Source organism: Hylobates moloch, unplaced genomic scaffold (assembly GCF_009828535.3).
Source record: "Hylobates moloch isolate HMO894 unplaced genomic scaffold, HMol_V3 SCAFFOLD_9, whole genome shotgun sequence".
NCBI classification, from domain to species: Eukaryota; Metazoa; Chordata; class Mammalia; order Primates; family Hylobatidae; genus Hylobates; species Hylobates moloch.
Genome location: NW_026652284.1, coordinates 100,310,975 through 100,337,629, shown reverse-complemented (window position 1 = coordinate 100,337,629; position 26,655 = coordinate 100,310,975). Strand labels below are relative to the sequence as shown.

The window sequence follows — 26,655 nt, the reverse complement described above, 5'->3', positions numbered from 1 at the left end:
GGACAAAATGGTGAAACCCCGTCTCTACTAAAAATATAAAAATTAGCCGGGCATGGCGTCTGTAATCTCAGCTACTCAGGAGGCTGAGGCAGGAGAACTGCTTGAACTCAGGAGGTGGAGGTTGCAGTGAGCCAAGATCACATCACGGCACTCCAGCCTGGGTGACAGAGAGGATACCATCTCAAAAAAAAAGGGGGGAGAGCCTCTAACCCTTTTCTAGAAGACTCTCTCATTGAAGGGCAGCTGATGAGCAAGCAGACTCGACTTAGACTCAAAAGAAAAGTATGGTTGGGGCCGGGCACAGTGGCCCACACCTGTAATCCCAGCACTTTGGGAGGCCAAGGCAGGCGGATAACTTGAGGCCAGGAGTTCCAGACCAGCCTGGCTAACATGGTGAAACCACATCTCTACTAAAAATACAAAAATTAGCCAGGTGTGGTGGTGCACACCTGTAATCCCAGCTACTCGGGAGGCTGAGGCAGGAGAATTGCTTGAACCCAGGAGGCAGAGGTGGCAGTGAGCCAAGATAGGGCCACTGCACTCCAGCCTGGGCGACACTGTGAAACTCCATCTCAAAAAAAAAAGAGAAAGAAAGAAAACATTATGGTTGGGTAGGTATTTCGACCTAGATGTCTGTGACTCTGAAAATATGTTTTGTTTTTGTTTTATAAACCTTGTGATATTGTCACCAACTATATCAGTGTTTTTAAAACTCTTTTCTACCACAATAAAGAGATTTAATCATAACCTAGCATACAGTCACATATACTCTAAAACACATTTACAAAGAAAATCTTCCCAAAACAATATACACCTTTCCTAAATGCAGATGGATCATTACTATTCTGTCCTATTTCTACTTTTTATTATGCTGGTTTTAACCCACTCTGGTTTCAGAGTAGGCTAGTTTCAACCCGTGAAATATATTTCACAATCCATTAATAGATCCAAACCTGCCTACATTATTTATATAAGTTTCTTTAAGTGATTTTTTTCTGAAATTAGCCTTTAAATTTTCATGGATTTACTTTTTACATAAAATTATATTTTGGCCAATATTTTCCAATACTATTATTATCACTACAAATAGGCAAGAGAGGTTGTTCTGTGTTTGTCCACATTATTAGTAAGTTTCTTATTCAAAGCCTTCTCAACCTTCTGTCATTAAATATTCTGTCTTTAACTGCTTGTGTAGAATCTTTATTGTGTAGCTATCACAGCCATGGCATTTCTGAGTCATAATATTTGTGAAGCAGTGGAGAAGCTAGTTCTCTAAGGAATGCTATATAAAGTGAGTCTGAAAAATAGCATATTTCTATTTTTACAAGTATCCAGAAATTGTCCATTCTTCCTTGAATAATATGCATGTTTCTAAAGATAAAGCATTGCAGTGATTGTGTGATCTTAAGGAAGACATCTCCGAGTGACTGTTTCCCCACCTGCAAGATCATACGATCTCCTAGGGTTTTGGGGAGCTTTATAGGAAATAATCCAGAGAAAGGGCATGGTTCAGCACCAGGCACAACATAAGTTCATTTTGAGACATGACTATTATTATTATTACTGTTAATGAATCCCTTGTGTTAGACTAAGTCCTCTAGAAAACAGAGCCTGAAACAAGAATTAAGATCCTAAAACAGTTTTGGGACAGTGAGAACCCAAAAGGCAGAGAAAGATGCAAAGCAACACGAGGGGATATGTTCCATGCTCTCTGTTGATATGTATTTCATGACACATTGCAAAGAGACAAAGCAAGTTTGCCTTGCACAATGAACCTGTCTAGAAGGGTTGCCAGGAGGAACTGCATCTCGGAGTAGCCTATGGAAGAGAGAATGTTGAGGAAATCTACTCACTCCACTACTCTATCTCCCTCTTTTTTCCCCATTGGTTATGTTTCACTCTGTAAGAAGCTAACTCCTCTGTACCTCTGTGTTGTCGTGTCTAACCCCTTGGCAGTTGCTGAGGAAGTCAGATCTGTGCTGGATTAGTCTGTCTGTGTTACTATAAAGGAATAGCTGAGACTGGGCAATTTATAAAGAAAAAAACATTTATTTTGGCTTATGGTTCTGCAGGCTGTACAGGTAGCATGGTGCTAACATCTGCTTCTGGTGAGGGTCTCAGGAAGCTTACAATCATGGTGGAAGGTGAAAGGGGAACCAGCGTGTCACATGGCAACAGAGAGAGCAAGAGAAAGGGAGGAGCTGCCAGGCTCTCTTAAACAATCAGATCTCACATGAACTCATGGAGTGAGAACTCACCTCATTACTGAGAGGACCACACCAAGCCATTCATGAGGAATCTGCCCCCATGACCCAAACACCTCTCACCAGGCTCCCCTCCAACATTGGATGTCACATTTCAACATGACATTTGGAGGGGGCAAAACATCCAAACCATATCACCTGCGCTGTTTTGTGGTGTTTCATCCCAGTCTTAAAATGGAAGACCAACCTGGCCGAGGTGAGGTATGCTAGGAGAGAGAAAATTAGAGGCGACTGAGGATAGTATGTAAGAAAGCGTGAAGGGTCTGGGGCTCAGTGCACCTCAAGTGCTCTCACTGGACTCCTCTCAACCCTTAGTTCATGACACACTACTATCATTGTTCCGTACATGTTCATTTTTTTTTTTTCTTTTTCTTTTTTTTTTTTTTTGGAGGGGAAGTCTTGCTCTGTCACCCAGGCTGGAGTGCAGTGGTGTGGTCTTGGCTCACTGCAACCTCCTCCTCCGGGGTTCAAGCGATTCTCCCACCTTCTTCAGAGTAGCTGGGATTACAGGTGTGTGCCACAACACCTGGGTAATTTTGTATTTTTAGTAGAGATGGGGTTTCACCATGTAGGCCAGGCTGGTCTCAAACTCCTGACCTAAAGTGATCCACCCGCCTCAGCCTCCCAAAATGTTGGGATTACAGGTGTGAGCCACCACGCCTGGCCTCAGTTTTTCTTACTATGATGTAATATGATAAAATTATATCTGTGAACTTATCACCAAGCTGAGAACTAGAACACTGTTAATGAATTACAGATATATATCTACACACACGGATATGTACATAAATATACATACACATATACATAAATAGATACATATACATGCTGTATATTTAGTTATTTTGAACTCGTTTTTTAATTCAATATTGAAGGATTTATTCCTATTGATATATGTAGTTACAACTGATTTTTTTTTTTTTTTTTTTTTGAGACGGAGTATCGCTCTGTCACCCAGGCTGGAGTGCAGTGGCGCGCTCTCGGCTCACTGCAAGCTCTGCCTCCCGGGTTCACGCCATTCTCCTGCCTCAGCCTCTCCGAGTAGCTGGGACTACAGGCGCCCGCCACTACGCCCGGCTAATTTTTTTTTGTATTTTTAGTAGAGACGGGGTTTCACCATGGTCTCGATCTCCTGACCCCGTGATCCGCCCGCCTCGGCCTCCCAAAGTGCTGGGATTACAAGCGTGAGCCACCACGCCCGGCCTGATTTTTAATGATACATAGCATTATTTGTGGGACTGACTTGCATCTATGTTCTCATTATCTAAGCAATGGGTTTTCAGATTGTTGTCCTTTTTTTTTCTCTTGTGAATAGTGATGCCAGTACAGGAATGGGAATGCTGGTTCATAGGGGTTAGGAATATTCAACCTCATGAGATACTACCAAATTCCTTTGCAATGTGATTTTGCCAATTTACTCTTCCTGCAGCAATTTATAAGAGATGTAAGAGATTTTGATGATAACATCTTTCTAAAGCTCGGTTTTGTTGGGCTTCTTAATAATTGTCAATTATCATGAAACAAATACGAAATGAAATTAAATAAATGTATCTTGGTCTCACAGTGGAATGCTACATATTATTAAAAATCAATTATATATGTAATCAAATATATATACATACATAATGAATAGGTGTAAAATGATGTATCATTAAGACATAGTAAAATGGCCTTATTTGGCCCAGCAGAGATAGAACTCCTGGACTTGGAATGAATGGACAAGGAAATAAATTTCTTTGTGATAACAACAACAACAGTAGCTAACAGTTACTGGCTTCCTGATACAGCCAGGTATTCTAATTTTATATATAAAGTTAAAGTAAATATGTGAGAAATATTTTTATTAGACTCATTTTACTAAAAAAAAAAAGCTGGGATTCAGAAAGGTTAAGTTGCTTGAGCAAAACCTTAATTTAAAGCTACTTCATGTTAGGAACCAGGATTCAACACTAAGTCAGTCTAGCTCTACATGCACAATGAGAAGAGCAAGTATGACAGTTTGAATCATGTAAAGGTTTCTTAGGGGCCAGGGAGTTAGATATCCGGGCAAAGCCTCTATAAATTTCTGCCAGTCCTGTAGGATTTCACTATCGAAAGAGAGAGTAGAGGAAAGAAACAAGTTATACCGCTAGGTCAGAAAAATAATTTTTAAAAAGAATGTTTGATGTTTATGTTTTCTTTAACTTCTGTTATCTTCAGTCTTAGGACAGTCTTTTAAAAATGTCAGCCTCTCAATCCCTCAATTTTGGCCAGTGAATTCTGAGTGGAAGTAAACGTGTTATTTCTGAGTCAGGACAGTGTGAGAGACCAGATCGGTCAAGTCCACAGAAGTGCCTGTGATGATAGGAATGTTCCATAATCCACGCTACAAAATACAGTAGCCAGTAGCCACAAGTGGAAAAACCTGTCAAGCACTTGAACTGCAGCTTGTGCAACGAAGGGACTGAAATTTCCATTTTCTTTGATTTTAATTACTTTTGAATCAAATCTAAGTAACTGCAGGTGGCTACAGGCTCTGTAAAGCACAGTCCAGTTCTAGGGTTTTCTTTTTGTTGTGATGACCAATGTTGCTCCATCTAGTGGTTGGTCCATCAGCCTGAGAAGGGGCGACTCAGAACAGCGCTTCCCAGCTGATGGTCAATTTGAATGTGTGTTAAAAAGAAATAAACTTCTGTTGTTTTAAGCCACTGAGATGATTTTCCTGCAGTAAAACAACCTATCCTACGAGAGACAGGAGTAACTAGATGAGAGCTTTAATGGAAGGGTTGGAATTGAGTTTCCATTGCCCACTGTGGTGCAGGCATGGGTGGCCATGTGTTCCATGCACAGACACAGCCCTTCTAATGGCACCCTCCTGACACCTGCACTGTGGCCTCTCCAGGCCGGGGCACTACCCTAAAGAGTGAGAATAAAGCACGTAGTGTTGGGTATCACATAACCTAATTTGAATTTCTGCGCCACCACTTAATAACTGTGTAAGCTTGGGAAAATTACAAAAGCCTTTGAGCACTAGTTTCAGGGTCTCTTAAATAGCCGTAATGGTAGTCCTTAATTTATAGGATTGTTACGAAGACTAGTTAAGAGAAAGTTTATAAATTGGATGACACATAACAAGTGTTCATAGAAAGATCAGCTACCTCTTTTTATTCTTATATTGTTATTCTCATTATGTTCATGGAAGTGCAGAGGTGCAGGAGCACACACATAATGGGGAGTCTGCACACACATGTCTTCAAGCTCAAATTCTGACCCTCATGAGCTGTCTGACCCTAAACTATCTAGTTTCTCTCAGATTACTCATTTCCAAAATGGATAATAAAATACTAAAGTGAAGGCCGGGCACGGTGGGTCACGTCTGTAATCCCAGCACTTTGGGAGGCCAAGGCGGGTGGATCGCCTGAGCTCAGGAGTTTGAGATCGCCCTGGGGAACATGGTGAAACCTGGTCTCTACTAAATACAAAAAGCCGGGTGTAGTGGCGTGCACCTGTAGTCCCAGCTACTCAGGAGGCTGAGGCACGAGAATCTCTTAAGCCCAGGAGGCGGAAGTTGCAGTGAGCCAAGATCGTACCACTGCACTCCAGCTTGGGCTACAGAGTGAGACACTCAAAACAAAAGCAAAAACAAAACTAAAGTGGAGTTGCTATGAAGGTTAAATGAGAGAGTGTCTTGAAGTGCCTGGTACATAGCAGATGTTCAGCATGGACTCTTATGTCCAAGCTGCTGCCTTTCCTATCTTACCCTCCTCTCTGCATCATACTTACCATTCTCTCTTTCTCTCTCTTTCTCTGTCACACATACAAACACACACACACTCTTCTCTCTCTCACACACACACACACACATCTGTATATCCTTCCCATTATCTTATTTAACCTGGCCATAAACAACTGGACAGTTTCTGGCTACAATCATAATGCTTAAACCATTCCAAACTCACCACATCCTGCCATATGTCAAAGGAATTGACTAAGGTAAGCAGTGGTGCAGCTGGCAGTACACCAGGGCCACCATGCAGCCAGCCCTGAAGAGACAGTAAAGATGTCTCTTATTTCTAAGCATATGAGATGGAGAAAATGTCATTGACTAATATTCCAAGAAGCAGGAAATATGTGATACCTTTCCTCACCCATCATAAGGATCAAAGCTGACATGCCATAACAAAGGACAGGTTAACAAGAGAAAAGCATAAGAAATTTATTTAATCAAAGTTATCCATGACATGGGAGCCCTCAGAAATGAAGACCCAAAGACCCAGAGAAAATGGTTCATTTTTATCCTTAGATTTAGTAAAGTGTAGACAGCCATGTGGAAATGTGATTGGACAAAATGGGTATGATCTAATGGTAATAGACTGGGGGAGAGTTAACCCAGCAAGGCCTGTCTGTTCAGATTCTTGTTGGCCTCTCTATGCAGCACTTCTTCCTCCTGGTATAGGATAGAAGCCCTCTAGAAGGAGGGTCTTATGACCTACTATCAGACAAGGTAGATCAGAGAATTTCTTACAGCCAGCTCCTACACAGAAGGCAGGGGAAGGTTAGAGTAATATAGCTGGTTTCTATAACCTGCCCTGGGGAAGAAGAATTCTAATTTCTCTCTCTTTTTTTTCTTTTTTGAGATGGAGTCTCGCTCTTCTCACCCAGGCTGGAGTGCAGTGGCACAATCTCGGCTCACTGCAATCTCCGTCTTCTGGGTTCAAGCAATTCTTCTGCCTCAGCCTCCTGAGTAGCTGGGATTACAGGTGTGTGCCACCATGCCCAGCTAATTTTTGTATTTTTAGTAGAGACAGGGTTTGCCATGTTGGTCAGGCTGGTCTAGAACTCCTGACCTTAGATGATCCGCCTACCTTGGCCTCCCAAAGTGCTGGGATTACAGGCATGAGCCACTGTGCCTGGCCTCGAATTAGAATTTCTATGGCTTGCCATCAAGGAGGAAGGAGAGGAGACCTCAGGGCAGGAGAATGTTGGAGAGAGAGACTTTGCTTCTGAGGCTGCTTCTGAGGCCTTCCAATCTCCTTTAGTTCTAAGTACTCAACAAGCCAAAGCATTGTATTTTGGGGTGTCATTTTCTGAGCTCCTACAGTGGAGTCAGCCTAACCTGGCACAGTTACTCCATGAGAGAAGCAATGAGACCCGGGGACGGGGCCACATTTCCTCGGTGACAGTGGATTATTATGTGGGGACAAAGTGGAGCTTGAAGAGAGAACCTAAAGAGATAATGAAATCTAGGGTCTCATCTCCCAAGAAGCTGCTAAACATCATGAAATTCCAGGTGTGGTTGAATTTGTGTGCCTAAAGTAGAAGATGTGGAAACTTCTGCTCCCAATTGGAACTGCTACAGACTGAAGGAGACTAAGGAGAAATAACAACTAAATGTCATATGGATTTCTGGATAGGATCCTGGAACTAAAAAAGGACAATAGTTGAAACACTAATGAAAATGAAATAGAGTCTACATTTAGTTAGTATAGTGCCAATTTTAATTTCCTGGCTTTGGTAATTGTACTATGGTTATATAAGGTGTTTGCCTAAGAGGAAGGTTATTTGGGGCCAACCCTGCCATTGAGAATAAACAAATTTAAAAAACCGGAATAAATGATTGAGGTATAATTTGTATGCCGCAAAATGTGCAAATTTTACATTAAAATTTATTGCATCAAAATATTTTTATGTAAGGCCGGGCACAGTGGCTCATGCCTGTAATCCCAGCACTTTGGGAGGCCGAGGCGGGCAGATCACCTGAGGTCAGGAGTTCGAGACCAGCCTGACCAACATGGAGAAACCCCATCTTTACTAAAAATGTAAAATTAGCCAGGCATAGTGACTCATGCCTGTAATCCCAGCTACTCGGGAGGCTGAGGCAGGAGAATCTCTTGAACCTGAGAGGCAGAGGTTGCATGTGGTGAGCCGAGATCGCGCCATTGCACTCCAGCCTGGGCAACAAGAGTGAAACTCCATTGCAAAAAAATATATATATATATCTCAAAAATATATACATGTATAAAATATTAATATACATATTTAGGCCGGGCACGGTGGCTCATGCCTGTAATCCCAACATTTTGGGAGGTCAAGGCAGGTGGATCACCTGAGGTCAGGAGTTCAAGACCAGCCTGGCCAACATGGTGAAACCCCATCTCAACTAAAAATACAAAAAAATAATTAGCTGGGCATGGTGGCGGGTGCCTGTAATCCCAGCTACTTTGGGAGGCTGAAGTGGGAGATTCACTTGAACCCAGGAGGCGGAGGTTGCAGTGAGCCGAAATTGCACCATTGCACTCCAGCCTGGGCAACAAGAGCAAAACTCTGTCTCAAAAATAAATAAATAAATAAATAAATAAATAAATAAAATAAGTAAATAAATAAAATACATATTTATCAGGCTGGTGGATCACTTGAGGTCAGGAGTTTCAGACCAGCATGGTAAAACCTCATCTCTACTAAAAATACAAAAAGTAGCCAGGCACAGTTGTCCATGCCTGTAATCCCAGCTACTTGGGAGGCTGAGGCAGGAAAATCTCTTGAACCCAGGAGGCAGATGCTGCAGTGAGCTGAGACCATGCCACTGCACTCCAGCCTGGGTGATAGAGTGAGACTCTGACAAAAAAAAGAAGGCGGGGGGGGCGGTATATATATATTTTTTTAAGAAGAAAAGAAGGGATGGAACATCACACTTATTGTGGCTCAGGAAATCAAGCAATAGAAATCATTTTAAAGTCTTTCAGATCCTAGGCACTAAAATTTGTGCCTGGGCCATGTTTTCCAAGGGACAAGGTATCCCCAAGTGACAACTGGGCTATTACAGGGTAGTTTGAGTGGCTGCAGTATTCCCATGAAAGAATGACTACTCTAAGGGAATGAGGTTGGCATTTAGAAGAAGACTTTGCTCTTCCTTAAATGAAAAGTCAGGAATGTTTAGTCCAATAGGAGCTGAGCGGGGCCAGCAAGTCCATGTTCCAAGTCCAGGAATGATTCTCTTAGGAATAAGAAACAGCAAGTATTGCCTTTCTCTATCGTTAAAATGATATTTACATTTCTCCAAGGATATTGTAAGAGAGCTTTTAACTTAACGAGGTGTAGTAGTAGCTACTCGTTTGATTTTGGCAGTTAGGAAGGTGAGTGAGCCAAAAAAGAAACGATCGAAACAAAGAAAAGTTTTAACAGGTCAATACGTTTTAAATTAAGAATTTATTTTAAAATCAAAACAGAAACTAAATGAACCCTGCAAAAACACAAGGGGGCAGCATTTCATAACATTACAAATAAATGCTGACTCAGCTTTTTGGGGTAACGATATACACAAATAAACAAAGAAGTTATCAAGTGAGTCATCCTAAGTAATCTTATGTCACAGAGCTCAAGAGTGGCAAAACAAGGACCATCACTACTGCTTCCCACTATCAACTCAGTATTTTTCTTTTTCTTTTTTGGGGGGAGACAGGGTCTCGCTCAGTCACCCAGGCTGGAGTACAGTGGCACGATCTCGGCTCACTGCAACATCTGCCTCCCTGGTTCAAGCAATTCTCCAGCCTCGGCCTCCCGAATAGCTGGGATTACAGGTGCACACCACCATGTCCAGCTAATTTTTGTATTTTTAGTAGAGATGGGATTTCACCACGTTGACCAGGCTGATCTTGAACTCCTGACCTCAGGTGACCCGCCTTCCTCAGCCTCCCAAAGTGCTGGGATTACAGGCATGGGCCACCACACCTGGCCTAATTGAGTATTTTTCCACCCCATGTTGTCTCATATGGTCTTCCTGGATTAAAGATACCTGCTACATGCTGAAAATGACTGACTTCTCACCAAAAGACCCATGGATAAGGTTTCCATTTTCTGTGGACACCAATTAGGGCATAGGTGACTGACACCTTGTCACTAAAGATGAATAGTTCAATTGGAGTAAAACATGAATCAACTTCCAGAACAGACCTATGCTTTCAATGTAATTATGCACTAATCTTCAACATCAAGGAGGCCTTAAGGAAATGGTTAGGTTGAGACAGTTTTAAAAATGTATTTTGCAAATGTTGAAACCGTGCATATTCATTTCTCCCTTGAATCATGTTTTATTGCATTCTCTTACCTACCTGCCCTCTTTAGAAAGACAATGAAATCAGGCTTTCTGAGGACAGAAAATAAGGATTTGCTATAGTACTTCGTAGAGCCCGTCTTTAAATCAAGGTCAGGGCTGGTAGATGAATTTGCAGTTTTTCGTAACGTAGGGAAGCTTCCTTTTCTGCCCGTGACAGTCAGGCCCTGGGACTTGCTGCTCCATGCTTAAAGGTGGCTACGATGTCAGAGAGTAGGCAAAAATCTTGCCTCTTCTAACTGAAGGGACTGTGGGAAGAAGGTATATAGAAAGAAAGGAGGAGGATGAAGTGGTCGGTGTGTTTGTTTTGGGTTTTCTTCTTGGAAATAAAGCCTGAAGGCTGAAGAAACCAATGGGAAGAGAGATTTCTCCCCTCCTTCATACTCAGGACTCTAGAAGTGATGGCCAGTCCTTAGCTGCCCAACTAGGCAATGGCCACGTCAAAGTAAACCTGGCTGTCCTTCATGGTTAGTAGAGAAAGTAAATGACTCTGAGCTTCCCCAGAGAATTTTCTGTAGAGGGTCCACGAGATCCTGAGGCTCCAAGAGACCTTGGAAGGCAGCAGTGTGGAGACCCTGAAGGTGTCCTACGTGCCCACTGTGGCAAAGGATGGGGCTGCCCCAAAGCAGAACCCGAATGTGGGTGGCAGAGCCAGAGGGCCAGGAGGAAGACATGGTGGAACCAGGGTATCTGTAGGGCCAGAAAGAGCCAAAGTGAGACTGAGACAGCCAAAGAGGAGCCCAGACTCTAGCCAGGCAGAGAGAAAACAGATTACAGATTACAACAGCTGCAGCCTTGCTAAAAGTTGAACATGGAGAAATGTCCTCCTACTTAGGACAAACTCCTTAATTAAGTTGAAAGCAGGACAGCCTTCCTCCCTCCCTTTCCTAGGGATGCTTATTAGCCTACTTCTTCTTTTCTGTTTGATTCACTAATAGTCCCTGTATGTCCCTATTTCTCTAGGGACTTGATATCAAGTCCCTGGTAATGAAGCATAAATCAACTTGAATGACATTGAACTGAAAAACTTATCTCTTTGTTAATTCCCAGATGGTGTTCCAAACTTCTGCGTCCCAAGACAGCTTCGCCCTTCCCAGGGAATGCCTTGTGACCGGGCACACTGCCTGGGAATTCAAAAAGAAGCCACTGATTCTCCCACTCTTCTGGGAATTTTAGGCCTGGAGACCAGCTATGAGTCCAAACTCATCCACCCAGGGTGCATCATGTTTTCGTGCTAATAGGATGCTCGTCAGCCTGTCTTGCATAACCTGGACATTCTCTCACATGCCCAGTGAGATAAGTGGCCACAAGTATGCAGTGAGGCCTTTACTCTGAGACCTTGACTATTGCTCTGAGGAATCACAACAGAGATAATGATGTTCCCAGAAGAAACAGAGTTCAAGTGACTACCAAGAACACTGCTCCTGAACCTCTTTCTGCAAGGCAGTGGGAGTCGGTATGCCTGCAGGTCTGAGGCTCTGGGATAACTCTCTCCACTGGCCTAGGCAAGAATTCAAGAGACTTGGTAAAGGAGTCTCCTGAGAGGACAAGAGATTTTGATGTTTGTTTGTTAGTTAGTTAGTTAGATTTATGACTGGTAACTCAGCCACGTCTCCTGAATTCAAACCCCATCTCTGCCACTTACTGGGTGACTTTAGGAAAGTTCCTTAACCTCTCTGTGCCTTGGCATTCTCATCTGTATAATGAGGATAGAAACACTACCTGCCTTAGAGGGTTGTTGCAAGAATTAAATGAGACACAACAAGATATTCCATGTAAAGTATATGGTATCTGACACATAGGAAGATCAATAAATGTTACCCGTTATTATTATTAGCTTAATGGTATTAGCCTCCTTAAAGAGACAAAGCTTACATAAACTCTAGAAAGCAATATATCTTCATATCTAGATAAAAGTAATCAACACAAAATTATACTTAGTTAAAACTTACGGGCACAGATTCTAAACCTTAGCCTACTAAATAGCCAAGCCTGTAAGTAAATAATATGATTCCCTCTACCTTTATTTCTAGGAAGAATTATCAATGTTTTTTGGTAAATTGTCTAATCAAGACTGCAATTATAACGAAGGTGGTAAATTATTAGTAAAACAGCATTCAGGCCAGGCACTGTGGCTCACATCTGTAATCCCAACACTTTGGGAGGCCAAGGCAGGCAGAGCACTTGAGGCCAAGAGTTCCAGACCAGCCTAGCCAACATGGCAAAACTCATCTCTACTAAAACTACAAAAATTAGGTGGGTGTGGTGGCGCACACCTAGAGTCCCAGCTATTTGGGAGGCTGAGGTAGGAGAATCCCTTGAACTCGGGAGGTAGAGGTTGCAGTGAGCTGCGATCACACCACTGCACTCCAGACTGGGCAGCAGAGTTGATAATTCGTCTCAAAACAAAACAAAACAAAAGAAAACAAAAAAACTGGCTGGGTGCGGTGGCTCATGCCTGTAATCCCAGCACTTTGGGAGGCTGAGGTGGGTGGATCACCTGAGGTCAGGAGTTCGAGACTAGCCTGGCCAACATGGTGAAACCTCCTCGCTACTAAAAATACAAAAATTTGCTGGGCATGGTGGTGCATGCCTGTGATCCCAGCTACTCGGGAGACTGAGGCAGGAGAATCGTTTAAACCTGAGAGGCAGAGGTTGCAGTGAGCCAAGATCGTGCCATTGCACTCCAGCCTGGGCGACAAGGGTGAAACTCTACCTCAAACAAACAAACAAACAAAACAAAAAAAGTACTCTATGGACGAACTGTGACCTTTAGAAGATGCAGAGGCACAGCTTTTGCCAGCTTCTGATCCTTTGAAGATGCAGAGAAACAGCTTTTGCCAGCTTCTGATCCTTTCGATCTGGGATTACAAAGGTGTGAGTTAAGGGGATCACTGGGCCTGCAGAAGTGTTTGTTTCATTAGGGCAGTGGTTTGGTTCTATTTTGCTTTAACACAAAACACTGTTGTGAATTTGAATGCTTTAGGAGGAGCACACTGTCTGCAGCTAACCACAGTCCCTCCACTCACCATCGCCTTAGCCCCTGCCTCTGCACATGTTTCCATACCCACATGCCAACACAGCATTTGAGTTTACCACCTCTTAAAAAAAAAAAAAAAAAAAAACAGAAAATAACAACAAAAAAAATTCTAGGACCACTGGAATTCTTGTAACCAGTCTTCTCACTGCAGAAGGACTATCGTTCATACACAGAATCCACATACAACAGCGATCCACCAGTTCCCAAATCTGCCCTTCCTTCCCTCTTTCCCTTCTTCGCACTTCCCTTTCAGCTCTCCAACCAGTTTGCAGAGTTGGACTCAGCAGAAGAGGGGCGTTCCTATCAATCTTTTCAATGTTTCTCACCATTTACATAGGTAAGACAAATTACTTGCTTTTTTTCACAGTTCTTAAAAGATGTGACTCTTGACTGGGGCTTTTCCTGAGTAAACAACATGGCAACAGGGAGATCCAAGCCTTCAGGTATCTTCTGACTTACTGGGCAGCTGCCGGCACAAAGACAACCCCAAGCTGCAGGCTGGATGGGAGAAGCTTCCAGATTTTAGATCCCCCCTTTTTTTTTGCTTCAATGTTTTTCATATAGAGCCAAAGCTCTTGGTGCCACCATTTTTAATTCTTGTATTCATGTATCATATAGGTCATGGCAAGTTCTCTGGAACTGAATTGTTAAATTTGCTGAGAATTTTAACATTCCTTCTATCTTTAGGTACCTACATTCAACTGTATATTCCCTGTTTAATTATTGCATTGTCTCAAAGATTGTTGGGTTTTGCTTTTTTTGTTTTTGTTTTTTTGCTCTTCAACCAGAAGGAGTGAGGTAGGGGTGCAGGTAGAAGAGCACTGTTCTAAGTTCCAGTAATGTGTCTTCGTTATTGTATCTAAGTTATCTTAATGTATCTAGGTTAACATATCTAAGCTATCAGCTGTGACACTTTGGTGGTATTCTCCACAACAGTTTCACAAAGTCTCATTTCCTTGACATGGAAATAGAGTCAACTAATAATTTTGAATCCATCATCTTGTGGTAAGAGCTTTTGTTACCCGGTATAGTCAGGAAAAAAATTTAAAATTAAATAAATAGATAAAAGCCCTACAAGGCCTATGAGAGAGATTACTTATCTGGGCAAGACCACTGTAGGGCATGATTCCAGGAAGCATCATTCCTCACAGTTTGTATGAATGTTGTCCCCTACAGCTGTGCAGGATGCAACCAACATGATCCACATACGTTGGCCATGTAAAATGTGGTATTTCCTGCTCTGCATCTAAATATGTCTGTTTTAAATAGGTAAGTTCCATCTGTTACATAAATCTACTTATAATAATTGCTAGAGAGTATTTTTTTTAACTTGGGGCTTTATGAAACAACAACAGAATTTGTTGAGATGAACTGAACCTACACTCTAGAATACAAATTATTTATACTTTACTGTGCAATTAATATACCATAATTATGTAGCTCAAATTCTAGTTACTATTCAATGGTATTCTGCCAGAGAATGCCAATTACTCTCCTTAACCAGGAAATGCTGAAAATCATTAGTTTATGTTAGTAAGAATACTGGCCTTTTCCGCTGTGGTACAGATTCTCTTCTTCGTTTTTCGTTTAGGTTTTTTTCTTTTTTTTTTTCTTTTTTTTTTTTTTTTGAGACAGTCTCACTCTGTTGCCCAAGAGTCTGGAGCGCAGTGGCATGATCTCGGCTCACTGCAACCTCTGCCTCCTGGGTTCAAGAAATTCTCCTGCCTCAGCCTCCCAAGTAGCTGAGATCATAGGCGTGCACCACCATACTTGGCTAATTTTTGTATTTTTTAAAGTAGAGATGGGGTTTCACCAGGTTGGCCAGGCTGGTCTCAAACTCCTGACCTCAAGTGATCCACCCGCCTCAGCCTCCCAAAGTGCTGGGATTACAGGGATGAGCCACCGCACCAGGCCCAGGTTGTTTTCTTTGAATTGCCCAGGGTTTGTTGAAACTGTTATACGTGTCTCACAGTGTTCTTTGCTTGCATATAACTTTCTTATGCCAGTGCCCTCATCACTGTTTGCAGAAAAATCTCATATACCCTCTTATGATATTGCCAGTGAGGTCTTGCTTACCTCCAATATGCTCTGCTTACTGCTGGAGCCATCTTCCCCCATTGTATTAGCTTCCTAGGTCTGCCATGACAAAGTACTGAAAACTAGGTGGACTAAACAACAGAAATTCATTGTCTCACAGTTCTAGAGGCTAGAAGTCCAATATTAAAGTGTTAGCAGGGTTGGTTCCTTCTGAGGGCTGTGAGCGAAGGATCTCTTCCAGGTCTCTTTCCTTGGCTTGTAGGTGGCCTCAATCTCCCTGTGTTTCTGCACATTGTCTTTCCTCTGTACATGTCTGTCTCTGCATCCAAGTTTGTCCTTGTTATGAGGACACTAGTCATTGGACTAGAGCTCACCCTGATGACTTCATTTTAACTTGATTACCTCTGTAAAGACTCTATCTCCAAATAACATTATGTTCAGAGGTACAGAGGGTAAGACTCCAACATCTCTTTTTTAGGAGAGGCAATTCTACTCATATATCCATTTTCCTGGAAACAGCTTTTCTTTTCTCTCTTTTTTTTTTTTGACAGAGTCCTGCTCTGTTGCCCAGGCTAGAGTGCAATGACACAATCTCAGCTCACTGCAACCTCCGCCTCCAAGGTTCAAGTGATTCTCTTGCCTCAGCCTCCTGAGTAGCTGGGATTACAGGCACACACCACCATGCCCAGCCTTTTTTTTTTTTTTGTATTTTTAGTAGAGACAGGGTTTCACCACGTTGACCAGGCTGGTCTCGAACTCCTGACCTCAGGTGATCCTCCTGCCTCGGCCTTCCAAAGTGCTGGGATTACAGGCATGAGCCACCGAGCCCGGCTGGGAATAGCTTTTCTTCGTTTGCTAAATATTACAGCCTGACTGTACCCTGAACATCCCACTTGGCTCAGTCACTTGGGGTTTCCTTCTTCTTGCCAGAGCAATCATTTGCTGCTGTTGTATCAGCGAATGTGATTAGAATTATCTCCCTTTGTTGAGAAGACAGACTTGTGTAGAGTTCTATTTTGTTTTGTTTTCCCTTTGAGCAGAAACATGGGCATTATGACATTTTCTGTGTAAATCCAGCATAATAATCTTCAATTGGCTGAAGTTGGAGTTTACTATTAACTGTTTCACTTCCACTTGGATATAAGCCAGTGATTTTGAAGTTTATGACTGTGACCCAATCATAGTCATAGGAGAGTTCTGAAATCAATATATAAGGTTCTGACTAGCATTTGCTGGAAGGCAGTACAATTTTTTTAAAAATTAGTCCAGGCACGGTGGCTCACACCTATAATCCTAGCACTTTAGGAGCCTAAGGCAGGCGGATCACAAGGTCAAGAGATTGAGACCAGCCTGACCAACATAGTGAAACCCCATCTCTACTAAAAATAACAAAAATTAGCTGGGTGTGGTAGCACGCACCTGTAGTCCCTACTCGGGAGGCTGAAGCAGGGGAACCTCTTGAACCCAGGAGGTAGAGGTTGCAGTGAGCTGAGATTGCACCACCACACTCCAGCCTGGGCAACAGAGTGAGACTGTCTTGAAAAATAAAATAAAAGGAATGGAATAGAATAGGGTAGGGTAGAGCAGACTAGTACCTAGTTGAATTAAAAAGAAAAGAAAACATCAGAATGTATCTACATGGTAAGGGTACATGCTTGTGGCAGTCATTCATGCTGTTCATCAGATGTTTTCAGTTTCTTTCCCAGGCACATGACGGGATGGCATTTCCCCACTCCTTGAAGTTAGGTGTGGCCAAATGACTTAGCCAATAACATGTGAGGAGAAGTGATGTGTATCGCTCTAGGTGAAGCTTTAAGAGCCACTATAGATTTGCTGTGCTCCCTTTCTCTCTACTGCTGATGTTGGTGACCTTTGAGATGGAGGCTGCTCCATCCTGAGTCCTGGGATGAAGAAAAAAATGGAGCAGGATTCCCAGCCACCTCATGATGCACACAACAAAACCCAGAACAAAATTTTTATTGTTTTAAGCCCCTGAGATTTGGGATTGTTTATTACTGCAGCATAACCTAGTTGATCGGTTTCAGTATGCTGTGTTAAACTTATATTTCAGTTATATATGTCATTATACAAAATGAATCCTTTTTTTTTTTAGAGAGAGAGAGAGTTTTGCTCTTGCCGCCCAGGCTGGTATGCAGTGGTGTGATCTTGGCTCTCTGCAACCTCCACCTCCCAAGTTCAAGTGATCCTCCTGTCTCAGCTTCCTGAGTAGCCAGGATTACAGGTGCCCGCCACCATGCCCAGCTAATTTTTGTATTTTTAGTAGAGATAGGGTTTCACCATGTTGGCCGGGCTGGTCTCGAACTCCTAATCTCAGGTGATCCCCCCACCTCGGCCTCTCAGAGTGCTGGGATTACAGGCATGAGCCACCACACCCAGCCCAAAATGAATCTCCTACTGTACATTGTAAGCAAGAAGTTTGATAGCCACTAACATAGACTGCATTTTTATCTTATGTCATTTATCTTATATCATATTTATCTTATATTATTTTTTATTTACCATAAAATAGATTCATTTTGTATGATGACATATAAAATGAAATATAAGTTTTATGGAGTACACTGAAACAGTCAGATTGAGGTTATGCTGCAGTAATAAACAACCCCCAAATCTGAAAGTGACCTGAGAAATAACTCTAGTTCAATGCTCTGTTTTTAGAGAGAAGACTACTGAGGCTAAAAGATGTCAAATAATTTATCTGAGGCTGGGCCTGGTGGCTCATACCTGTAATTCCAGCACTTTGGGAGGCTGAGTCAGGAGGATCATTTGAGATCAGGAGTTCAAGACCAGCCTCGCCAACATGGCAAAACCCTGTCTCTACTAAAAATACAAAAAATTAGCTGGGTGTGGTGACACACACATGTAGTCTCAGCTACTTGGAAGGCTGAGGCACAAGAATTGCTTGAACCTGGGAGGTGGAGGTTGCAGTGAGCTGAGACCATGCCACTGCACTCCAGCCTGGGTGACAGAGCAAGACTCCATCTCAAATAATAATAATAATAATTTATCTGAGGTCACAGTGTAAAGGAGGACCACACTCAAGCATACATTTGACTTCCAAGCTAGTGCTTTATCATAAGTCTGTGCTTTGGAGATAATCATATGAAAATGCTTTGAAACTACAAAACCTCATAAGAATGCAAAGTAATGACAGTATCACAAGAAGGGATAGAGAGTAAGGTGGTTGAGAGCCTACCTGGGTTTTGTCAAACCTGGTTTCAAATCCCAAAGGACATTATTTAATCTCTCTGAACCTCTGTTTTCTTATTTGTGAAATGAGGATACTTTTCCTTATTTCATATTTTCTCATGAATAAATGAGATGATGAATGAAAAGTTCTTAGCACAATACCTGGCCCACAAAGTGTTAATATATTATTAGTAGTAAATATAATACCAAAGAATTTATGTTTTAAAAATAAAAGGCAAAAAGCTACTCTGGGCCGGGCGCTGTGGCTCACGCCTGTAATCCCAGCACTTTGGGAGGCCGAGGCAGGCGGATCACGAGGTCAGGAGTTAGAGACCAACCTAGCCAACATAGTGAAACCCCATCTCTACTAAAAATACAAAAAAAAAATAGCTGGGCATGGTGGCAGGAGCCTGTAATCCCAGCTACTCAGAAGGCTGAGGCAGGAGAATCGCTTGAAACTGGAAGGCGGAGGTTGCAGTGAGCCAAGATCGCACCACTGCACTCCAGCCTGGGTGGAAGAGAGAAACTCCGTCTCAAAAAAAAAAAAAAGATATTAAAGTATTACCCGTATGATATAGATAGGAGTTTCTAACCCTTGTGTTGTTGATATTTTGGGCTATCCTGTTCATTATAAAAAGCTTAACGCACCAGATGCTAGTAGCACTCAGTTGTGATGACCAAATATCTTTGGAGACATTGCCTAATGCCCCCGGGGACAAAATCAGGCTTGCTTGAGAATCTTTGCTGCAGAATCTCTGCTTGGAGTTTTTCAATTATTTCTTTTTTTTTTCTCCAAGTTATTGATAGAAAAGAGAATTACTGCTTTCTATTAGACAACAAAAGCAAAAACACAGAACAAGTTTAACCCCTCTGAGAGAAAAGTATCTGTGCTTCTCTATTGTTACATTTTATTGAAGCCACTTGATTAATGTCTATCTCACCCACTAGAATAAAAGCTTCACAAAGGTACTATGTCTGGTTCTTTTCTACTGTGTCTCTAGGGTGCAAATTATCAGACACATAGCAGATGCTCAATAAAAATATCACCAAATGGGGCGGGCACCTGTAATCCTAGCACTTTGGGAGGCCGAGGGGGGTGGATCACCTGAGGTCAGGAGTTTGAGACCAGCCTGACCAACATCATGAAACCCAGTCTCTACTAAAAATACAAAAACAAACAAACAAACAAAAAATTAGCTGGGCGTGGTGGCAGGTGTCTATAATCCCAGCTACTCAGGAGGCTGAGGCAGGAGAATTGCTTGAACCCCAGGGGATGGAGGTTGCAGTGAGCTGAGATCGTGCCACTTCACTCCAGCCTGGGCAAAATAGCGAAACTCTGTCAAAAAAAAAAAAAAAAAAAAAAAATCACCAGATGAGCAAATGAGCAAATAAGAGAGTAACTTTTCTCTGCAGTCCCTCCTACTAATAGGAAAACGGTTCCTGCAGGATCAATAGGTTAGAGTAGGTTTGTGGAAAGTAACTTCGTTCTGGCTCCATCCCTAAAATAAAAAGGTTCTCTCAAGACAGTCTATTCTTGCAAACAATAAGATCTTGTCCAGAGCACAAGTCCTCAGATGGGGATTTGGAAAGGTTAAAGAGAATCCCAGTTTTTAGGGTCAGCTATGAGGACGCAATATGATGACCCTATACAGAACTCCCAATAGTATTCCAACATGAGGAACTCCTTTCAGGTCAAACTGACAGAAAAGCAAGATCTACAGTATTTTCAAAATTCCCTGTGGCAGTAAGGACGGGTCCCATATTGAACACTCTCCCATGGGTCACAGTCATAAACTTCAAAATCACTGGCTTATAACCAAGTGGAAGTGAAACAGTTAATAGTACATCCTAACTTTAGCCAACTGAAGATTATGCTGCTGGATTTTCACAGAAAAATGTCATAGTGCCCATGTTTCTGCTCAAAGAAAAAACAAAAACAAAATAGAACTCTACACCATTAGAGTCTGTCTTCTCAACAAAGGGAGATAATTCTAATCACATTCACTGATACAACAGGAGCAGATGATTGATCTGGCAGAAAGAAGGAAACTCCAAGTGACTGAACCGAGGGGATGTTCGGGGTCGAGCCAGGCTGCAATATTTAGCAAACAAAGAAAAGCTATTTCCAGGATAAGGACAGGTCCCATGCTGAAGATGCAGTGTGAAGTGGGCCAATTTTGTAGTAGGCAGTAAAAGATGGCAAAGCCACTATAGATGTGACTCCACTCCCCTCCTGCTGCTCGTGATTGTGGGCTACTCCCCAGGAGCAGAGCTGCATGAATAATGATGTTTTTGTGTTCCAGGTTACTCTGCCCTTGTTATTTCTCACATGTAGTGGTTGAGTGAGCCTGAAAAAAATATGCACCTTCTCTTCTAAAGCCATGCTATCTATTTACTCAGCTCACGACTCTGCCTGGATACACAAGACCAATAACAGCCATTGTGTTTTATTCTAACTTCTTTTTTGGATACCAGCTGGTAAACACAGCCTTCTCTAACTATTCTTACAATCACAGAGTCTCATCAGCTGAGTGGATTTTCGTGATTCTTGCTGGCACCCACCCAAAGCTACCACTTTGTCTTTCCTGAGTCCAATAGCTGGACTCCATCTTTTTCTTTTTTTTTTTTTTCTTTTTTTAAGACAGAGTCTCGCTCTGTCACCCAGGCTGGAGTGCAATGACATGATTTCAGCTCACTGCAACCTCCGCCTCTTGGGTTCAAGTGATTCTTCCAAGTAGCTGGGATTACAGGTACCTGCCATCATGCCTGGCTAATTTTTGTATTTTTGTAGAGACGGGGTTTCACCATGTTAGCTAGGCTGTTCTTGAACTCCTGACCTCAGGTGATCCACCTGCCTCGGCCTCCCAAAGTGCTGGGATTACAGGCGTAAGCCACTGTGACCGGCCTGGACCCCATGTTTTTCTGTGGCTTCCTCGACCCCACCTCAATTTACTTTTCCCCATTCAAGTCTATGACTTTGCTGTTGTAGACGAATCTCATTTCTTTCCTTCTCCAGTAGTTTTGAAGCCCGTGTTTATTATTTCCTACATGCTTCCCTGTATGTTTTATTTATCTGTTTCTTACTTTTGTCTTTAAACAAAATATGACTCCTCTTTTCCTCTCCACCAGAGATGGCCTCTGTAGGATCTCCCAGCAGCCAACGGTAAAGAAAGGACTGTCTTGACAAACCGACAGAAAATGGGCAAAGACTTGAATAGACATCCTCCAAGGAGAATGTCCAAATAACCAATAAACATATAAAATGTGCTTAGTGTCACTGGCCTCCAGGGAAGTCCAAATTAAAACCACAATGTACTACCACCACACACTCACCACAGTGGCTGAGATTAAAAGGGTGGAGAACATCAGGTATTGGTCTTAATGCTCATACACTGCAAGTGGCAGTATAAATTGGTAGAACTACTTTGGAAAACTGCTTGGCAGTATCTACACAAACTAAATATATGCAGTTCCCTACACCAATGAGTGCTTAGGCCCATCCAAAAACATATTCTAGTATGCTCACTGCAGATGTATAATTGCCTCAAACTGGAACTACCCAATATTCATCAACCTAAGAATAGAAAAATAAATGGTATTATATTCTCACATGGAATATTACATAGAAATGGGAATGAATTGGCCAGGCGCAGTGGCTCACACCTGTAATCCCAGCATTTTGAAAGGCCAAGGCAGGTGGATCATGAGGTCAGGAGATCGAGACCATCCTCGCTAACACAGTGAAACCCCATCTCTACTAAAAATACAAAAAATTAGCCAGGCATGGTGGTGGGCACCTGTAGTCCCAGCTACTCGGGAGGCCGAGGCAGGAGAATGGTGTGAACCCAGGAGGCAGAGCTGGCAGTGAGCCGAGATTGCGCCACTGCACTCCAGCCTGGGTGGCAGAGCGAGACTTCGTATCAAAAAAAAGAAAAGAAAAAGAAATGGGAATGAATTATGCACGGCCTCATGCAACGTGAATGAATCCCACCAACAAGATGTCGCGTAATGGAAGCCAAACACAGAAACAATGTACACTATATCATACCATTTAGATAAAGCCCTAGAACAGGTCAAAACAAATCTGTACTGTTAGGAGTGATAACAGTGGTTACCCTTAGGTTAGAAGGGAGCTGGGTGCTGGTCATACAGGTGTGTGTGTTCATTTTGTAAAATTCATAAAGTTGTACCATTATAATCAAGGCACTTTCATTTTTTTCTTTTTTGACACAGGGTCTCACCATCATAGTTCACTGTAATAAAAAACTCCTGAGTTCAAGTGATCTTCCCCCACTCAGGCTCCAAGTAGTTACCTCCACATCTGCCTAATTTGTAATTATTTTTGTAGAGACAGGGACTTGCTATGTTGCCCTGGCTGTTCTCAAACTCCTGGCCTCAAGGGATCCTCCTGCCTCAGCCTCCCAAAGCTCTGGGATTACAGGCATGAGTCATCGCTCCTGGCCACTTTTCAGGGTTTATGTTATATAGTATCAGGGGTCAGGTTACCTGGTGGTCGACTGAGATTAATATCTGTGGATGAGAAGTTGACTGGGGCAGATGCTCTCAGGAACAGTATCTGTGAAAGAAGAAAGGCAGCAATGAGCACAGCAAGCAGGTGAACTGAGAGACAGTCAAAGGCCTCAGCCAAGCCCACTGGAAACTCTGGAGCTGTGATGGCTTTTCCGCTACAAACCCTGCCCTGTGGAAGTAGCCAGCAAGTGGCCCTTCCAGGTTATCTTAAATTGGGCTTTAAGGGCTGGGTCTTTACATGTCCACATTGATTACATATCAATTTTTTAAGAGGTGTCTTCAAGTATTTGCAATGTAGTCAGTCCTTTCTTTAAAATTGTGGGCTACCATGGGGAAGGGAGCATGACCTTGAACCAGGCAGCTCTCTTTAGCAGAGGTCATCTTTGGAGACAGGCTCAGATGAGAGCTACTGACCACCAGCACTCCTAGCAGCCCGGTAAATGAGTGTCTCAGTCCAGAAGGAGGCCACAGCAACCAGTGCATATGTGAATAAAAAGTTTAAAAACAAAGACTGTGTCTTGGACAATGAAAGAAGAATCAATTGAAAGAACAAATGAACGTATGGGACACACAAGATGTACAGTGAACACATACCGGCACTGAAGCGATTATATCAACCACCAGTCATTTGTTTCATTATCCCAAACTCTGGGCCAAAGTGGGCTATTTCATTAGCTACTTATCATGAACAGATGTTAATACGTGTGTTTATTCCCATATTGCTTAGTTCCAAGAAGAATTTCCTGTGACTTGCCCAGATACTTACAACCCAGCAAGAGAAACTTTACTTATTAGTAGAGCATTATGGAATTTCCCATATCCAATGTGGCATTCCAAAGAGTGGTTGAGCACTTTCAGCCTTGCTGGCTACTTCCAAAGGGCAGGGTTTGCAAGCAACATTCCTGCTGTTCGGTACCGTGGCAAGGATAGCCCTATCCGCTCCAACAGGGCTTGGGCTGAGCCGGTGGATTATTTACTACAGTTGAGGCTGCAGTTTTCTGGAAGGCACAGATGACTGACAGGTTGAAGAGCTCTCTTCAGTAAACACTGTGTTCCCTGTCGTGGCAAGGGATCCATTGCGAAATCACGTTCCACTGGGTCTCACTCTTCTCCCTGCCCCTGGACTGAATCATCTCTTTGGGTGGGAGCCCACAGTCACTCAATCAATCTTCCATACATTTATCCACTCCTTTTTCTCCCAGAGAAAGGCTGGGCTGGGGACAAGCAGATTGTTGTTGAGTTTTAGCCACCAAGAACTCTTCTGCAAGGTAGAGAGGACCATATCACGGTGGTAAAAAGTAGCATCTGTCTTTGTTCCAAGTTTCATCATAAACGGTTGTTGTATTAGTCAGGGTTCTCTAGAGGAACAGAACATATAGTGTGTGTGTGTATATATATACACACACACACACACACACACATATATAAAGGAGAGATTATTAAGTATTAACTCACACGATCACAAGGTCCCACAATAGGCCATCTGCAGGCTGAGGAGCAAGGAGAGCTAGTCCGAATCTAAAACTGAAGAAATTTGGAGTTCGATATTCCAGGCAGGAAGCATCCAGCATGGGACAAAGATGTAGGCTGGGAGGCTAGGCCAGTCTAACCTTTTCACATTTTTCTGCCTGCTTTATATTTGCTGGCAGCTGATCTGGATGGTGCCCATCCAGATTAAGGGGGGTCTTCCTCTCCCAGCCCACTGACTCAAATGTTAATCTCCTTTGGCAACACCCTCACAGACACACCCAGGATTAATACTTTACATCCTTCAATCCAATCAAGTTGACACTCAGTATTAACCATCACAGTTGTGCTTTCCAACAATGGAGTTGAAACAGGAGTCGAGGGAGGTAGAACTGGGAGCCTAGCCCATCTTGGATGGAAAGGAAGTCTGCCTCTAGCTGTCCTCTTTCCTAAACTTTTTCCATGGAGTCCTTGCTTTCCTTTCTGTTCCCCAACTCCTCAGTGAAAGCCTAAGGTGCCCGGGGTGCTGTGGCTCTGCCAGTGGCTTTTCAAGGCAAGGCCAAATGAGAAGAGCACTACAAAATCAGATCTATTCCTCTCCCTACATTACCACCATCATTTCATTTGAGAGGTGCTAGTGGCTTATAGGCACACTGAGCCCTGGGGCCTCACATACCCCGAATGGGCAATTACATACAAGACTATAAAGGGATAGAGCAGCCCCATGGCTCTTTGCTAAAGCAGATTGCAAAGGGCTTCCAAGGTCTCAGGGGTCATGGTTCAATCCTTTCCCAGGTAGCTCCAGAGTGTTTTATGTAACACTTAACAGTTCCCATACTGCGAGTGGACTTGGCAGAGACACTCTATAAAAGGCTGCCTGAGTGGATATTTATGGTTTTGTCTTCCAGAAAAGCCTTTCTTTCAAGGAAGTGCTGCTCCAAATTATTGGGACTATGGATTCATAGGACTCCTATGTCTTCAACACAGTAAACACATGTGACCCAGATGAACGCATGGTAGGTTAGGAATCCATCTCTTTATCCACAGAAATTGGCCCAGGGATAGTATGTGATGTAGGTCAGACTACTTGGAATTCTTGGACAAGATATTTTACACTGGAGCAAACAAAAGAAGTATCCTTTCCTTTCTGATTGGTAACCTGTAAGAATTCGAGCCCAGAGCTTCTGTCAGCTGCACACACACACACACACACACACACACACACACACACACACACAAGAAGACAGAGAGACAGAGAGAGAGAGAGAGATAGACCCCTGGCAGGCAGCCTTTCAGGTTTATTCATCATAACTTCCTTACACTAGGATGAGAAGACATGCAAATGGGTATAGGGCCCATTTGTCCCAGTTTACACCTGTTGTTCCAGCTTAATCATTAACTTTCTTTCTCAGAAGTGTAGCTCTTTCAGTCTCAGAAGTGCCCCAGGTGGATGATAAATTATTTAATCATTGTTCCTGTTGCAATGTGGTTAACTAAAGCAATATAGCCTTTTTCTTTTCTCTTAAAACTGGTTCAAGTTGGTTTTCTGTCACTTGCAAGCAAGAAACATTATGACTGATCTACTACTCTTTCCTGAATTAATCAGGCAATCTCTTCCACAGAACACCTTCTGAATCTGATTGCTTGCATTCTTGCTTGAATTCTTTGGCAGATGCCTGATTCTGTGTCTGGTCCTTGGTCTCCACTTCCTCTGTGGAATTGATACCGTGGGCTCTTCCAAGCTTACTCAACCACCTTGTCCTAATCATGAGTTCTTTACTCCCTATGTCACCAAAGGCCACTATAGTCCACAGATTTCATCCAAAACCTCTAGGACCATGCTCAGAGAGGAAAGCAACCAAGACAGGCCTGGGGAACCACCTAGGTGAATAAATTTCAACTCTTTTCTACACCTTTATATTCTTCTGCTCAAAATTCAAAGTCCTGGAAGGGAATGTTAATTAGTATAGCTTGGGTATGGGACTCATTATTTTCACTAGGAGAGACTGGGACACCAT

General features: G+C 42.8%; 1 protein-coding gene across 1 annotated transcript in view; it reads right to left on the bottom strand.

Moving 5' to 3' along the window:
* The window catches only part of COL14A1 (collagen type XIV alpha 1 chain), a 314,618-nt gene that overhangs the window by 280,010 nt on the left and 7,953 nt on the right, over positions 1-26,655 (bottom strand). The window contains exon 2 of the mRNA XM_058443680.1: positions 23,147-23,216. The gene's annotated coding sequence lies outside the window, so the exon portion shown is untranslated. The remainder of the gene's footprint in view (positions 1-23,146; positions 23,217-26,655) is intronic.